The 16,368-nt window shown below is 45.7% G+C and overlaps 1 protein-coding gene across 1 annotated transcript in view; it reads left to right on the top strand.

Moving 5' to 3' along the window:
- The window catches only part of nsmfb (NMDA receptor synaptonuclear signaling and neuronal migration factor b), a 119,117-nt gene that overhangs the window by 17,064 nt on the left and 85,685 nt on the right, over positions 1–16,368 (top strand). The gene's annotated exons all lie outside the window — the stretch shown is intronic.

Below are 16,368 nucleotides of genomic sequence, written 5' to 3' on the forward strand. Positions count from 1 at the left end.
ATTCTATACATGCAAATTGTTAATGTGTGTCCTTCCCCGCACACAAATAACACGCTACGGTAAAAAATAGACCACAACTCATTTTATAGCTCAGAAATTCATACAAGACCAGCTACCATTGTAACATATTCTGTAAGAAACATATTCTATACCTAACTTTCAGCTTTCGTTTTAAAAAACAAAATCGCAGATTTATAGCTAAATGTTTATATGGTGTAGTGATTTTAATTTACTACTTTTGGTGAGATAGTGACCTTGACCCTGAGGCTTTCCGTTTGGATCAAAACACACGATCGTACTGGTTTTGGGTCTGCGGAAAATGGAGTTATAACAGTAATCAAATATTTTGCATGATGTTTTATTACGGTTATGATTATTCTGTGAGCGCACCAATCCTTAGGTGTATAAAGTTACAACTTAAAACACAATTAGTGATAACTGTAGACTTTTCAGTGGACTACAGCCTTTTTAAGGGAATGCGATGTAGTCAACCATTTATGTTCCAGATCAAGCCGCCATTTTTCCACAAATTTGCAGAATTTTTGCCAAATTCTGAATATTCACATCAAAGATTTAGTTTTATCTGTATTATTTCTTTAATCATTTTATTTCAAATTAAAACCAACATCACCATTTAAAACTGTATAGTTTATTGACTGTGAGTATATTTATTGGGGTACCCCCACAGTACCCAGTTTCTGAGACAGACCCATATATATATATATATATATATATATATATATATAAAATAAGCGGCAAAGTTTGTTTGTTTATTTGTTTGTCTTGCGCTAACGTCGCCATTTCTCAACAGGTTTTCATCAAATTTGGCAAGTAGGTCTGGGCAGAATTTTGCAGATATAAACAAAATTCATGGATGGGCCCCAGGGAGGTCCCTGGGGGGCACAACATCTACCCACCCCCTCCCTCAATGCCTTTCACATTACATTTATCAACACAAACTCCCGACAGATCTTCACTAAACTTGGCACATAGGTACAGGAGATAGCCACAATTTGGTAGAACTCAGAAATTCCATATTTGGGCCCCAAGGGGTCCTTAGTGGGCCCCTGGGTGATGGATAATTGGATTTTTGAGTTAACATCACCTTTTCTCAACGGATCTTCACCAAATTTGACATGGAAGTCTGGGGGCAACCCAGAATTTCGCAAAACCCGGGCAACGCTGGGTAACCTGCTAGTGTGTGTGTATGTGATATATATACACACACACACACACACACACACACACACACACACACACCTAAATACACGCACACAGTGTGGGAAATCAGGAATTTTAAGCAGACTGTCACAGGACAGACAAGTCTGAAATATTGTCTGTCCATCCAAATTTCAGCCTGTCCAAATGACGGGCAAAGGCCCGGAACAATGTGGCCAGGGTTCTGGGGCCCTCCTTAGAGCCCAGGAAGCTGAAGGGTTTTAGATGCCTGGAGATTGCTTCTCAGCTCAAGGCGAAATTACACCAGACATTAGTTGCTAATTACACTCCAAATTGAATATAATTTACAACAAAATGTCAAAAGATTCAAGAAAAATATGCGTAAAGTTCTACCCAAGAAAACAGTAGCACACACAGGTCAGTCCCATATCCAGAAAAAAGTGTGTGTGTGTGTGTGGGGGGGGGGTTCCAAGGCTGTTCCAGTTGGTTACTGGTACTCATGTATAGGTACTATAACAACACTCATGAAACATTTTGTCAACAATGACTATTTTTATACTATGTTTATAATAAGTCTATAAGAAATTTAGTAATTAACAATACTGTTAGGGTTTTGCTGGGATTCGAACCTGGTTCGTTGGTGTGATAATCCAGCAAACCCCCACTAGGCCACCAGGGGGATGACTCAAATGCAGAGGCGTGAGGCGGAAGTAGAAAAAGAATCAAAAGGTTTATTTAAACTATATACACTATATACAGGGCAAAACAAAAGACAAAAAAAAACCAAAGAGTATAATCCAAAAGAAAAGCAAAGTGCAAAAATACAAAAGCTAAGAAGATCAAAAAACACAGTACAAAGGAAACTGGAGATAAACATAACAGCACAAAGACTCCGTGACAAGAGGACTGAACTCAGGGGTATAAATAGACAAACTAATTAAGGACACAGGTGAAGATAATTAGGCAACTAACACAAACACAAAACACAGGAACAGTGGCGGCCTCTAGAGGCCAAAATAAACACGACATGAAAAGGAAATAACAGCGGCCTCTAGAGGCCAAAACAGTCCAAGTCCTAACAGGACCCCCTCCTCTAGGAGCGTCTCCTGACGTTCCCAGGGCGATCCGGATGGGCCGAATGGAAGTCCCGACACAGTTCTTTATCTAGGACATCCCGAGCAGGAACCCAGCAGCGCTCCTCAGGACCATAGCCCTCCCAGTCCACCAGATATTGCAAGCCGCCACGGACCCGGCGGGAGTCAAGCAGGCGATTCACAGTGAACACAGTCTGCCCCTGGAAGATGCGGGGGGGTGGGGGGTTCCTAGGGGCAGGGGCATACGTAGATGTCAGTACGGGCCGTAACAGGGAAACATGGAAAGTGGGGTTGATCCTCAGAGTCCGGGGCAACTGGAGCCGGTAGGAGACAGGGTTCACCCTGCGCACCACCTTGAAGGGGCCAATGTAGCGAGGAGCAAGCTTGCGGTTCTCCACCCGCAGTGGAAGGTCCTTAGTGGACAGCCAAACACGCTGCCCAGGGCGGAAAGCGTGTGCAGGTCTTCTATGGCGGTTGGCCTGAGTCTGGTTGGTTCTGGAGGTCTGTATGAGGGTCTTCCTGACCTTGCTCCAGGTCTTGCGACACCGTCTCACATATTGGTTGACCGAGGGCACCCCCGCGTCCTCCTCCTGGTCCGGGAACAGAGGTGGCTGGAACCCGAATTGGCACTGGAATGGCGACAGCTTGGTGGCCGATGACTGCAGGGTGTTGTGGGCGTACTCCGCCCATGGCAGCCAGGTGCTCCACGATGTCGGGTTATCCATAGCCAGGCCTCGCAGGGTGGTTTCCAGGTCCTGGTTGAGCCTCTCCGTCTGACCATTGGACTGTGGATGAAACCCAGAGGAGAGGCTGGCAGTGGCTCCGATGACCTTGCAGAACCCGTGCCACACTCGGGAGGAGAACTGGGGCCCTCGGTCTGAGACGATGTCCTGTGGAAGACCAAAGACTCGGAAGACATGATTAAACAAAAGTTTCGCAGTTTCAAGAGCAGAGGGGAGTTTGCACAGTGGTATGAAGCGGCAGGCCTTGGAGAATCTGTCAACTAAGACCAAAATGACCGTGTTACCTTGTGACTCAGGGAGACCCGTGATAAAGTCGACTGCCACGTGGGACCAGGGACGCCGGGGAATGGTCAGAGGATGCAGGAGACCCTGGGGACGCTGTCGTGGGTTCTTGGTTCTGGTGCAAACCTCACAGGACAGGACAAATGACCTTACTTCCTTCTCCATGTTAGGCCACCAGAAGCGTCTTTTCAGGAAGTCCAGGGTCCTCCGAGCTCCCGGGTGGGCGGTGAGAGGGGAAGAGTGACCCCACTGGAGAACCTTGGCCCGGGCTTGATGTGGGACGTACAAGAGGCCTGGTGGCCCCGTCCCAGGACCGGGGTCCTGGCGTTGGGCTCGTCGGACAGCCTCCTCAATACCCCAGCGGACAGGGGCCACAATCCGGGACACAGGGATAATAGGCCCGACTTCATTCTCCCTGTTAGTGGCAGAGAACAGTCTGGACAGTGCGTCAGGTTTGGTGTTCTTGGAGCCGGGGCGGTATGAGAGGGTGAAGTCAAACCGACTGAAAAACAGGGCCCACCTAGCCTGTCGAGGGTTCAGTCTCTTGGCTTGCTGGAGGTACTCCAGGTTCTTGTGGTCAGTCCAAACCAGGAATGGATGTTGTGCTCCCTCCAGCCAGTGCCTCCACTCCTCAAGGGCCAGTTTGACCGCTAGCAGTTCTCGATCCCCCACATCGTACCGGGACTCAGCAGGACTCAGGCGGTGGGAGAAGTAAGCGCAGGGGTGCAGCTTTCCTTCCGAACGTTGAGAGAGCACCGCGCCGACACCACTGTCCGAGGCGTCCACCTCCACGATGAATGGTTGGGAGGTGTCCGGGAGAACCAGAATGGGTGCCGTGCAGAAGCGGTCCTTGAGGTCTTTGAACGCCTTTTCTGCCTGAGGAGACCAGCCATAAGATCCACCTGTCCCTTTGGTGAGGTCAGACATGGGTGCTGCCACAGAACTGAAGTTCCTGATGAACTTGCGGTAGAAGTTAGCGAATCCTAAGAACCGCTGAACCTCCTTAACGGACTTGGGAGTAGGCCAATCCCGGACGGCCAGGGTCTTGGCAGGGTCCATTTGGAGTTGGCCTGTCCGTACAATAAATCCCAGAAAGGAGACCTCGGGAACATGAAATTCGCATTTCTGGGCCTTGGCGAACAGATTGTTCTGTAGCAGCCTCTGGAGAACCTGGCGAACATGGTGGCGGTGCTCCTGCACGGTCTTGGAAAAGATAAGGATGTCGTTGAGGTAGACAAAAACGTATAGGTTAATCATGTCCCTTAAGACGTCGTTGATTAGGGCCTGAAAAACAGCTGGTGCGTTGGTGAGTCCGAAGGGCATCACCTGGTATTCGTAGTGCCCAGACGGGGTGTTAAAGGCAGTCTTCCACTCGTCTCCCTGTCGGATACGGATGAGGTGGTATGCGTTCCGTAGGTCCAACTTGGTGAAGACGGTGGCGCCTTGGAGCAGGTCGAAAGCTGTGGACATCAGCGGAAGGGGATATCGGTTGCGCACAGTGATCTTATTCAGGCCCCTGTAATCAATACATGGTCGGAGCCCCCCATCCTTCTTGCCGACAAAGAAGAAGCCGGCTCCAGCAGGTGAAGTGGAGGGTCGAATAAACCCAGAGACCAGGGCATCTTTGAGGTATTCCTCCATGGCCTTGCGTTCTGGCTGAGAGAGTGAAAACAGTCTGCCACGAGGAGGGGTAGTCCCAGGGAGCAAGTCGATGGCACAGTCGTAGGCCCGGTGCGGAGGAAGAACGGCGGCCCTGCTCTTGCTGAATACCTCCTTGAGATCCCAGTACTCTGTGGGAACTTGAGATAACTCGGTGAGATCAGGGGGCTCGGCAGGAGACACAGGAGAGCTAGAGAGCAGACAAGAGGCATGGCATGCAGGGCCCCATTCCACAACCTGGCTTGTTACCCAGTCTATGCGAGGGTTGTGGCGAGTAAGCCAAGGAAGGCCTAGAATAACTGGGAACTCAGGTGAAGGAATCAGGTGCAGGGATATTTCTTCCTTGTGACCTTGAGACTGGAGGAAGACTGGAGAAGTAACTTGAGTGACTCTTCCATCACCTAACGCTTGGCCATCGAGGGCAGACACAGACAGAGGGACTTCAAGAGGTGCAGTAGGTATATTGATGCTTTGGGCGAAGTGAATATCCATAAAGTTCCCAGCCGCCCCTGAGTCTATCAAAGCTTGACAAGAGTGGACAGACTCACCCCAGGAGATGGAGACCGGGATGTAGATTCCTTGGCCAGGGAGTCCGGGAGAGAGGGTAGGCCCCGTCACAACCCTCCCTCGGCTGGACGGGGCGGTCCTTTTCCCAAGAGTTCGGGACATGATGCTCGGAAGTGACCAGGCTTGCCACAGTAGATGCAGCACTTGTCCCTCCTTCTGCGCTCCCTCTCAGATGCGGAGAGGCGAGTACGACCCACTTGCATGGGTTCTGGACAGTCACTGAAGGAGGTAGACGGTCTCCAGGTAGAGGTAGGGAGGCTGGGGGGGCTCAAGGCTTGGTGGCGTTCTCTCATCCTGTTGTCCAGACGAATAGCATGTGAGATGAGGGTTTCGAGGTCACTTGGGCATCCAATAGAGGCCAGACCGTCCTTGATGGGGTCAGACAGACCATGGTGGAAGGCTGACACCAGGGCAGTCTCGTTCCATCCACTTACTGCTGCGAGTGTTCGGAACGAGATGGCGTAATCTGCGACGCTTCCTCCTTGCCGGATGGACATGAGCTTTCGGGCTGCGTCGGTACTGATGTCTGCCTGATCGAAGACCCGAAGCATCTCTTCAGAAAACAGCTGGAAATCAAAGCACTCAGGTCCCTGTCTTTGCCAGATAGCAGTAGCCCAGGCTCGCGCCTTACCAGCTAATAAGGTGATCACAAAGGCAATCTTGCGGCGATCCGTAGTGTAGGTGGTAGGCTGAAGCTCAAAGGTGAGTTGACACTGGGTAAGGAACTCTCGGCACTCACTGTGCTTGCCGTCATACCTCTGTGGTGCAGGAAGGCTGGGTTCGCGAGGTGAAGAAGGCAGCATTGCAGGAGGCACTGGAGCAGGAGTGGGAGCTGGATCAGGAGCAGGAACTGGATCAGGAGCAGGAGATGCAGGCAGAGATGTCAGCTGTGCCAGGGTTTTCCCAATTTGCTGAAGCAGTTCCTCGTGGCGAGCGAGGGCCTCACGTTGGCTGGTGAGCGTACGTCCATGAGCGTCCATGGTCGCTCCGAAGCGTGTCAAAGCTGCCATAATTCCCTGAAGGTTGGCCGGGTAGACAGTTGAAGCAGCCTCTGCTGAGTCGGTCATGACGGAGTCTTTCTGTTAGGGTTTTGCTGGGATTCGAACCTGGTTCGTTGGTGTGATAATCCAGCAAACCCCCACTAGGCCACCAGGGGGATGACTCAAATGCAGAGGCGTGAGGCGGAAGTAGAAAAAGAATCAAAAGGTTTATTTAAACTATATACACTATATACAGGGCAAAACAAAAGACAAAAAAAAACCAAAGAGTATAATCCAAAAGAAAAGCAAAGTGCAAAAATACAAAAGCTAAGAAGATCAAAAAACACAGTACAAAGGAAACTGGAGATAAACATAACAGCACAAAGACTCCGTGACAAGAGGACTGAACTCAGGGGTATAAATAGACAAACTAATTAAGGACACAGGTGAAGATAATTAGGCAATTAACACAAACACAAAACACAGGAACAGTGGCGGCCTCTAGAGGCCAAAATAAACACGACATGAAAAGGAAATAACAGCGGCCTCTAGAGGCCAAAACAGTCCAAGTCCTAACAAATACAACTATTCTTACATAATAGAGTTAAAATTTTGAGTACAAGATTCCAAGTAACTTTGTAACAAATTGACTTTTAAAATGACTCAGAACTAGACATGGTCATATCATTTGTCATTCACACTAAAATCTGCTGGACTGGAACTTAGAAAATAGAAGAAAATAAAAACTCTATTAAAATATCAATTGACATCCGACAAAGCATATGACTGACTGTCATTCTTATTATGAATGGAAAAAATGCATATAATAATAACAATGACATAACCATTGATTGGCAGTTTGGCACTTAATACTGTACTGCAAAATTTCATGTAAACTGAACTCTTAATCAACCAACTGGATCAATCAGTTACTGTCAACCCTAAAACACTAGTTCAACTGCATCGTGCAATAAAAACAACAGTGAATACTAAGTGTATTATGATTGTCTTGTTTAGTGTGCCACTCAGAGAGAGGGATGTGCCTGCAAAGTTTGGCGGGGCTAGGACCTTCAGTGGCTGAGTTATGAATTTTTAAATCTCCACATGTGCGAGTGGCTGGAACCAGGGCTCGCGTTAAAGTTTTCCGCGATCCGTACTTGGTCCTGATGTCGGATTGGACAGAGCCTTGGCTCGTTCAAAAGGTCTCAGGGAGAGGGATCTGCCTGTGAAGTTTGGCGAGGCTGGGACTTTGGGTGGCCAAGTTATGAATTTTTAAAGGCTGGCTTGAGCCAGGGCTCATATTAAAGTTTTCGGTGAGCAGCGGTTGCGTGGGGACATTCGGGGGTGAATAGTGGGCTGAGCCGTGGTCATAGCAGGACATGCCTGTGCTGGTTCGAAAGGACTCATGGAGAGGGAGGTACCTGTAAATTTTGGTGGGGGTGTCAGAATTAAGAATTTTTTAACATCACACCTGTGGAGGACCCCATTTCACAGGCCATGTTATAACTTAATGTATTCACCCAGTGTAACATCTGGAAGAAATTTGGAAGTAGATTAGACCCATATGTTTACAATTTTTTATGGGCCATCTGATTTGATGCTTTTGAAATACAAACGGACACATGCGAAAATTACCAGCCAATGTCCGCCAGTCCGGCCTTATTTCCTACACTGTGTATATAGAACAAAATCACTAGAACAAAAAATAAGTAATACATTTGCAACATTTAAGCTTAATTGCTTGTGGTTATAAGTGACCTAGTAGCTTAAGCCCTCTCTCTATTCCTGTTTTTGACCTCCACGTTGTCTGGAACATTGTCGGAAAACAAGAACAACAGCGCCACCTGTAGTAATGAGTAAAAATACACTGAGTTTTGTGAAGAAGAGGCTGGGGCTGAGTTCTTTTCTCCCAGACTGCAGAATCATGCAGCCTATCAGTTTTAATGATATTATTCACCACAAAAAGTGACATATCCAAATCCCTGGATTTGGCATATCCAAATTAAACATTTGCTCCTCAAAGACTAGGCCTTTCCTGGATACTGAGTTTGTACCAAATCATGATAACAGTCACCTGTTGACATCACCTGTTTCAAATCACATGTATTGCAGGCCTGAAACGCAGGAATGTATGTATATTAACAAATGAAATGAAGTTGACCAGACAATCTAATCTAATTATTTATTTGTCATTGTAAAACATTGTACAACCCCGATTCCAAAAAAGTTGGGACAAAGTACAAATTGTAAATAAAAACAGAATGCAATGATGTGGAAGTTTCAAAATTCCATATTTTATTCAGAATAGAACATAGATGACATATCAAATGTTTAAACTGAGAAAATGTATCATTTAAAGAGAAAAATTAGGTGATTTTAAATTTCATGACAACAACACATCTCAAAAAAGTTGGGACAAGGCCATGTTTACCACTGTGAGACATCCCCTTTTCTCTTTACAACAGTCTGTAAACATCTGGGGACTGAGGAGACAAGTTGCTCAAGTTTAGGGATAGGAATGTTAACCCATTCTTGTCTAATGTAGGATTCTAGTTGCTCAACTGTCTTAGGTCTTTTTTGTCATATCTTCCGTTTTATGATGCGCCAAATGTTTTCGATGGGTGAAAGATCTGGACTGCAGGCTGGCCAGTTCAGTACCTGGACCCTTCTTCTACTCAGCCATGATGCTGTAATTGATGCAGTATGTGGTTTGGCATTGTCATGTTGGAAAATGCAAGGTCTTCCCTGAAAGAGACGTCGTCTGGATGGGAGCATATGTTGCTCTAGAACCTGGATATACCTTTCAGCATTGATGGTGTCTTTCCAGATGTGTAAGCTGCCCACGCCACACGCACTAATGCAACCCCATACCATCAGAGATGCAGGCTTCTGAACTGAGCGCTGATAACAACTTGGGTCATCCTTCTCCTCTTTAGTCCGAATGACACGGCGTCCCTGATTTCCATAAAGAACTTCAAATTTTGATTCGTCTGACCACAGAACAGTTTTCCACTTTGCCACAGTCCATTTTAAATGAGCCTTGGCCCAGAGAAGACATCTGCGCTTCTGGATCATGTTTAGATACGGCTTCTTCTTTGAACTATAGAGTTTTAGCTGGCAACAGTGGATGGCACGGTGAATTGTGTTCACAGATAATGTTCTCTGGAAATATTCCTGAGCCCATTTTGTGATTTCCAATACAGAAGCATGCCTGTATGTGATGCAGTGCCGTCTAAGGGCCCGAAGATCACGGGCACCCAGTATGGTTTTCCGGCCTTGACCCTTACGTACAGAGATTCTTCCAGATTCTCTGAATCTTTTGATGATATTATGCACTGTAGATGATGATATGTTCAAACTCTTTGCAATTTTACACTGTCGAACTCCTTTCTGATATTGCTCCACTATTTGTCGGCGCAGAATTAAGGGGATTGGTGATCCTCTTCCCATCTTTACTTCTGAGAGCTGCTGCCACTCCAAGATGCTTTTTTATACCCAGTCATGTTAATGACCTATTGGCAATTGACCTAATGACTTGCAATTTGGTCCTCCAGCTGTTCCTTTTTTGTACCTTTAACTTTTCCAGCCTCTTATTGCCCCTGTCCCAACTTTTTTGAGATGTGTTGCTGTCATGAAATTTCAAATGAGCCAATATTTGGCATGAAATTTCAAAATGTCTCACTTTCGACATTTGATATGTTGTCTGTGTTCTATTATGAACACAATATCAGTTTTTGAGATTTGTAAATTACTGCATTCCATTTTTATTTACAATTTGTACTTTGTCCCAACTTTTTTGGAATCGGGGTTGTAAGACAACGAAATTTAAAGTGCTACTCCTTCTGGTGCATAGAAGTATACATTCATACACTCACTCACGCCATACTCTCATACCAAACTCATACCGATACATACACATCATAGGACAGGTCACATAAGAAACAGTATAAAAATAGATATTAGGCAGTATAAAAATAGATTTTTTTCTTTTTTCTTCTCCCTTTTCCTCTTTTTGAAAAAAAAAAAAAACCAATCACAGTACTGGAAAGTGCAAATGCAGTGCAACCAGGCAAGATAATCATTCAGCATGATGAAGTCTTATTTCTGTAAGTGAATGTTTAGAGTTGTGATGGCTGTGGGGGAAAAAGCTGTCTCTGAATCTGGTTGCGCGGGTTCTGGCAGACCTGTAACGCCTTCCTGAGGGAAGTAACTGAAAATGTTCATGGCCTGGGTGAGAGGAGTCCTTGATTGTGTTTTTTGCCCTGCTGAGGTAACGGGATGAGGCGATGCTGTCAAGTGTGGGCAGGGAGCAGCCAATGATCTTTTCTGCAGACCTGATGACCCTTTGCAGTGAAACATGAAATATCTTGGGTTCATTCCGTCTGCAATGAAATACAAGATAAAGTACATTTAGAAATCACTGCTTTCTTTTTTTATTTGCATTTTCCACTGACATTTCAAGCAAGGAACAGTAAACATCTCTCTAACCCATCTCTCTCAGCTGCTGATGTAACGTAGTGGTAATAGTGCATTACTGTTATCATTGCGTAACAGAGTTGAACTGGACACAACACTGTTGACCTGTGGGAATATGGCTTTGCTACTGGCTTTCTGAAAAACAATTTGTTCTGTGTAATGAGTTCCTGGATGGAAAGCTATAAAGATTATTCACAGGTCCATGTTGTAATTGTTTGACCTTAGGTAATGCATCAAACCACGATGATTATCTCATCTCATCTCATTATCTCTAGCCGCTTTATCCTTCTACAGGGTCGCAGGCAAGCTGGAGCCTATCCCAGCTGACTACGGGCGAAAGGCGGGGTACACCCTGGACAAGTCGCCAGGTCATCACAGGGCTGACACATAGACACAGACAACCATTCACACTCACATTCACACCTACGGTCAATTTAGAGCCACCAGTTAACCTAACCTGCATGTCTTTGGACTGTGGGGGAAACCGGAGCACCCGGAGGAAACCCACGCGGACACGGGGAGAACATGCAAACTCCACACAGAAAGGCCCTCGCTGGCCACAGGGCTCGAACCCGGACCTTCTTGCTGTGAGGCGACAGCGCTAACCACTACACCACCGTGCCACCATGATGATTATTATTTTGGCAAAATGTCGTATCAGTAAACAAAAATAACATTTCTTTTCTTTTTGGAGATTCACAAATTTGATTAGTGGACATGAGAGCTTGCCGTCTGAGAGCTTTGAAATTTGTCAACATGAAACTAGATGATAGAGATATGACTGTGAATTCTTCATGCTATCACTGAAGTGATGAAATATAACTGGCTGGCTTTTAATGCGACACAAAAATTAGCTCGTAACAAGGAAGACGCATGCTACTCCACTAGACAAAGAGGAAAACAACAACCTCATCATCTCATTATCTCTAGCCACTTTATCCTGTTCTACAGGGTCGCAGGCAAGCTGGAGCCTATCCCGGCTGACTACGGGCGAAAGGCGGGGTACACCCTGGACAAGTCGCCAGGTCATTACAGGGCTGACACATAGACACAGACAACCATTCACACTCACATTCACACCTGCGGTCAATTTAGAGTCACCAGTTAACCTAACCTGCATGTCTTTGGACTGTGGGGGAAACCGGAGCACCCGGAGGAAACCCACGCGAACACGGGGAGAACATGCAAACTCTGCACAGAAAGGCCCTCGCCGGCCATGGGGCTTGAACCCGGACCTTCTTGCTGTGAGGCAACACAACAACAACCTGACATATATATTTTCTCCGTGCTCTCACGGAAGGCGGTCGCATTTCTCTGCCTCTCCTCTCCCTTATCTTCCCTGCTTCACTCCTCTTGTCTCGTCTGTCTACTGTTTATACTTTTGAGAGACTCCCTCCGCACTGCTCTCCAAACTAAAAAATCATGGAATTGATAAACTGGTCTCTTAATGCAATTGACACAATTTTCTCAACGAGAAGCCTGGGTTCGGGGGAACCAGCCTGTCCTGCCGGAACGTTCGCAGCTGGCTACACGATGGACGCGTGGGAGAAGTGGTGGGTCGTGTGCCTGGCGGTTCTTTCTGTGGAGGACATTGAAGACATCTACCTATTCGGAACCATGATTACAGGTCTTTTGCTGATTGGATTAGGCATTGCCCTGGTTTATCGAGGAAATCAGAAAACGGTGACAGCTGTCCAAATCCCCATGAAGCTGCCCGACATGATTGAAGCGGTGGGCAGAGCTGTCGGCACTCAGACTGTGGCTATTCAGAACTTGAACCGCAACATGGATAACATCATGGAGAAGCTTTTGGCTTTGCAAAGGCAATGGGTTGATTCAGAGACCAGAATGGACAGAGTAGTCATGTAAAGGAATGCGTCTACTCGCCCCAAGACCAAACAGTCCCAATCTTATCTGCTTTCGGCTCCCTCAGACAGCACTGGCCTCGGCCAAGGCCGTTGTTGGAACAACAACTCCCCCTAAAGATCACTGCAGTGAGACGCTCTTGCATTCCTTCCCCCACTTCCCACGGTCGCCGCTTTTACCCCCAGTGTGTCAAGCGGGTGCGTGACCAGCGCCGTCATGGCTGCAGGAACAGACGGCTGCTTGCTTGCTTGCTCTGGGTTACCTCTACCTCCACCCCTCCCCTCTCCCCCCTCAAGTCCTGAGTTTTCATGTTGTAAAGTGTACGTACTTGTGTTATTTTGTGCTTATGTGCTGAGGTGTTTTTTAATGTTCCCACACTGTACTCTTCACAGGAGCATAGTGTGGGGGTTGCTTTTTTTTCTCCTCCCCTCTCCTCATGTTACTCTGTATTTTTTCTTTTCATCCCTGTCTTCCTGTCCTGTCTACTCCCCCTCTGTCAATTGTATGTATGTGTATATGTAAGGACGGGTTGATGGTCAATTTCGCTGGTACTTGTGACTAGTGACAATCAAGGGTTCATTCATATATATTCACACACACACACACACACACACACACACACACACACACACACACACACACACACGTTAATGGCTTCCATTTGGTTTAACAGTAAAAGCTAATTGTTTGCATGGATAATTCATACACTGTAAAACCTGTTTCCTGAATTTCACTCAAGTGCTTAAAATAATTGCGTGCACTCATTTGAATCATTAGATAGCAGCGGTGAGAATGTAGGACAGCTAAGATGAGTCAAAGTGATGCATTTTAAATGAAATAACAGTAAACAGAAATATTGGCTTTTTAGGGCCGAGTCACGGTTGCTGAATTTCAGTTTGTCGAGCTGTTCTGTCATAAAAGATTTTAATAACTCCACATCTCAGTTTTTAATCTATGCACAATATTGCACAATAGCAGGGAATCTTTTTTTTTTTATAACAATCATACCAAGAGCACATTTGATTTTAGATTTGTTCATGAAATAATTTCGATGTCAAAATGGATTATTTTCTTTTTTTCATTTGCTTTATGATAGACTGCTTTCCAATTACACATGTGGTTGTGATATGGATTATGATTTAAAATTCCTGAGGATAATAATCATTATTATATCCATATTTAATGGATATGAGATATGAGCAATCATGTGCTCTGATTGGCTACTCTACTTCTAAGCTTTCAGCTCATATACCATGAGTAGAGAAAAACAAAATAGCAGAGCGTTTTGCTGAATAAAAACTCTACTCGAAAACAAAATGCCAAAAATTATTAAAAAAAAAAGCAACAAAATATGGAATGAAAGTATTTGATGGTAAGAATGTATCTTTTTTTATTTTTCAAGAATTATTATTATTATTATTATTATTATTATTATTATTGTAGCATTTTTCACAAATTCGTTTGTTCACATTCTTCATCTTTAAACATTAAAATTTGCTGAATTTTTTTAGACTGGTTCAAAAGCTCAAAGAAGTTTGAAAATTACAGAACTGAAATGTCCAAGAAAGAATTAAATAAAATGTCTAAAGCTATTCTATACCTCGGCATGACAGCAAGACGGCACTTTCTACAAAAAATAAAAATAAAAAATCAACACTAACATCAGTTTGTGCAGCCATCGAGAGGTTTTTAAAAAGTTCGTCTAAGTGGAAATTATTTTGTCAGACGTTTTGTATAAAGTTTTTATTTATCGAATTTGCAAAAAAAAAAAATAAAAAATGCTCCGTTTCTCAAAATCCACTGAATGTGAATAGAATAAAACAATTATTCAACTCAGTCTTATCGTACATGGCTTATAGCCAACTCGGCGCATATCAGCTCATGTACGACTCGATTTCATGGAGTAACTGTTAAGTATCATGGCTGTGGGCGGCACGGTGGTGTAGTGGTTAGCACTGTTGCCTCATAGCAAGAAGGTCCTGGGTTCAAGCCCAGCGGCCGGCGAGGGCCTTTCTGTGTGGAGTTTGCATGTTCTCCCCGTGTCTGCATGGGTTTCCTCCAAAGACATGCAGGTTAGGCTAATTGGTGGCTCTAAATTGTACCCTGTCTCTCACCCATAGTCAGCTGGGATAGGCTCCAGCTTGCCTGCAACCCTGTCGAACAGGATAAGTGACTACAGATGATGGATCATGGCCATGTATTACTACAAGTGGCACATTTGCAAGCTGTAACCTTTGTTGAGGAAATACCACTGCCTCCATTAGGCATATAACACAGTAACACTATCTGTATCTGTACCTGTTTAGTGCTCCAGAAAACCCTATCTGTATTCAGACTTGCACTCGTAGTCTGATTTCAACCTATAATTGGCCAGCACTGTCAGCTGTCAGGGTGCAGGCGTAGGAGAGAGCGGGCAAAGCAAACTGAAGACGAGAATCGTGGTTAGAGAAACGGGCAGGGGTCAGTCAATCGGCAAACAGAATAACGAAGGCAAGACGAGAAGGTGAGGTCGAGGTTAATGTGATTACAGTCGAGATAACGAGAGGATAGGCAGAAAGTAAACGGTTTGGTACGACAGGAGAGAAAACACTGAACGATACTTCGCATCTAGTGTGAGTGAGAGAGGAGTTTAAATAGCGGAGCTGATTTATGAGGAAACAAGTGACAGGTGTAATTAATAGACAGGTGACAGAGGGCGCTGTGATTCGTGAGAAGTATAGTTTAAAGTGGCCATGTTTGGAGGCTGTTTCGAGCTTGCGCTCTTAATGCTGTTACTGACATCAGCATGGTGTGTGAATTTTGCCTCTGACATTTCCTCAATCTCAGTTACCTACCTTGAGTTGAGATTTTTAGCGGAGCTCCTGTGCGGGCCCGTGCAAGCGGAGCCCCATAGATATAGAGTGTGGGTACATAAACAAACCCATTGAGTTGTTTTCTGATGGTTTCGGTCCTGTGCATGCCTGCCACCATACCAGTGTTAGTAATTACCAGTTATACACACCGCCTACTAGCTAGTGTTAGTAATTGCCAGTCATACACCGCCTAGTGGCCAGTGTTAGTAATTACCAGTCATACACACTGCCTAGTGGCCAGTGTTAGTAATTACCAGTCATACACACCGCCCAGTGGCCAGTGTTAGTAATTAGGCAGTGTGCATGACTGGTAATTAATAACACTGGCCATTAGGTGGTGTTTAGGACTGGTAATTACTAACACTGGCCACTAGGCGGTGTGTATGACTGGTAGTGGCCAGTGTTAGTAATTGCCAGTCATACACACTGCCTGGGCGGCACGGTGGTGTAGTGGTTAGCGCTGTCGCCTCACAGCAAGAAGGTCCGGGTTCGAGCCCCGTGGCCGGCGAGGGCCTTTCTGTGCGGAGTTTGCATGTTCTCCCCGTGTCCGCGTGGGTTTCCTCCGGGTGCTCCGGTTTCCCCCACAGTCCAAAGACATGCAGGTTAGGTTAACTGGTGACTCTAAATTGAGCGTAGGTGTGAATGTGAGTGTGAATGGTTGTCTGTGTCT

Source organism: Neoarius graeffei, chromosome 24 (genome assembly GCF_027579695.1).
Source record: "Neoarius graeffei isolate fNeoGra1 chromosome 24, fNeoGra1.pri, whole genome shotgun sequence".
NCBI lineage: Eukaryota > Metazoa > Chordata > Actinopteri > Siluriformes > Ariidae > Neoarius > Neoarius graeffei.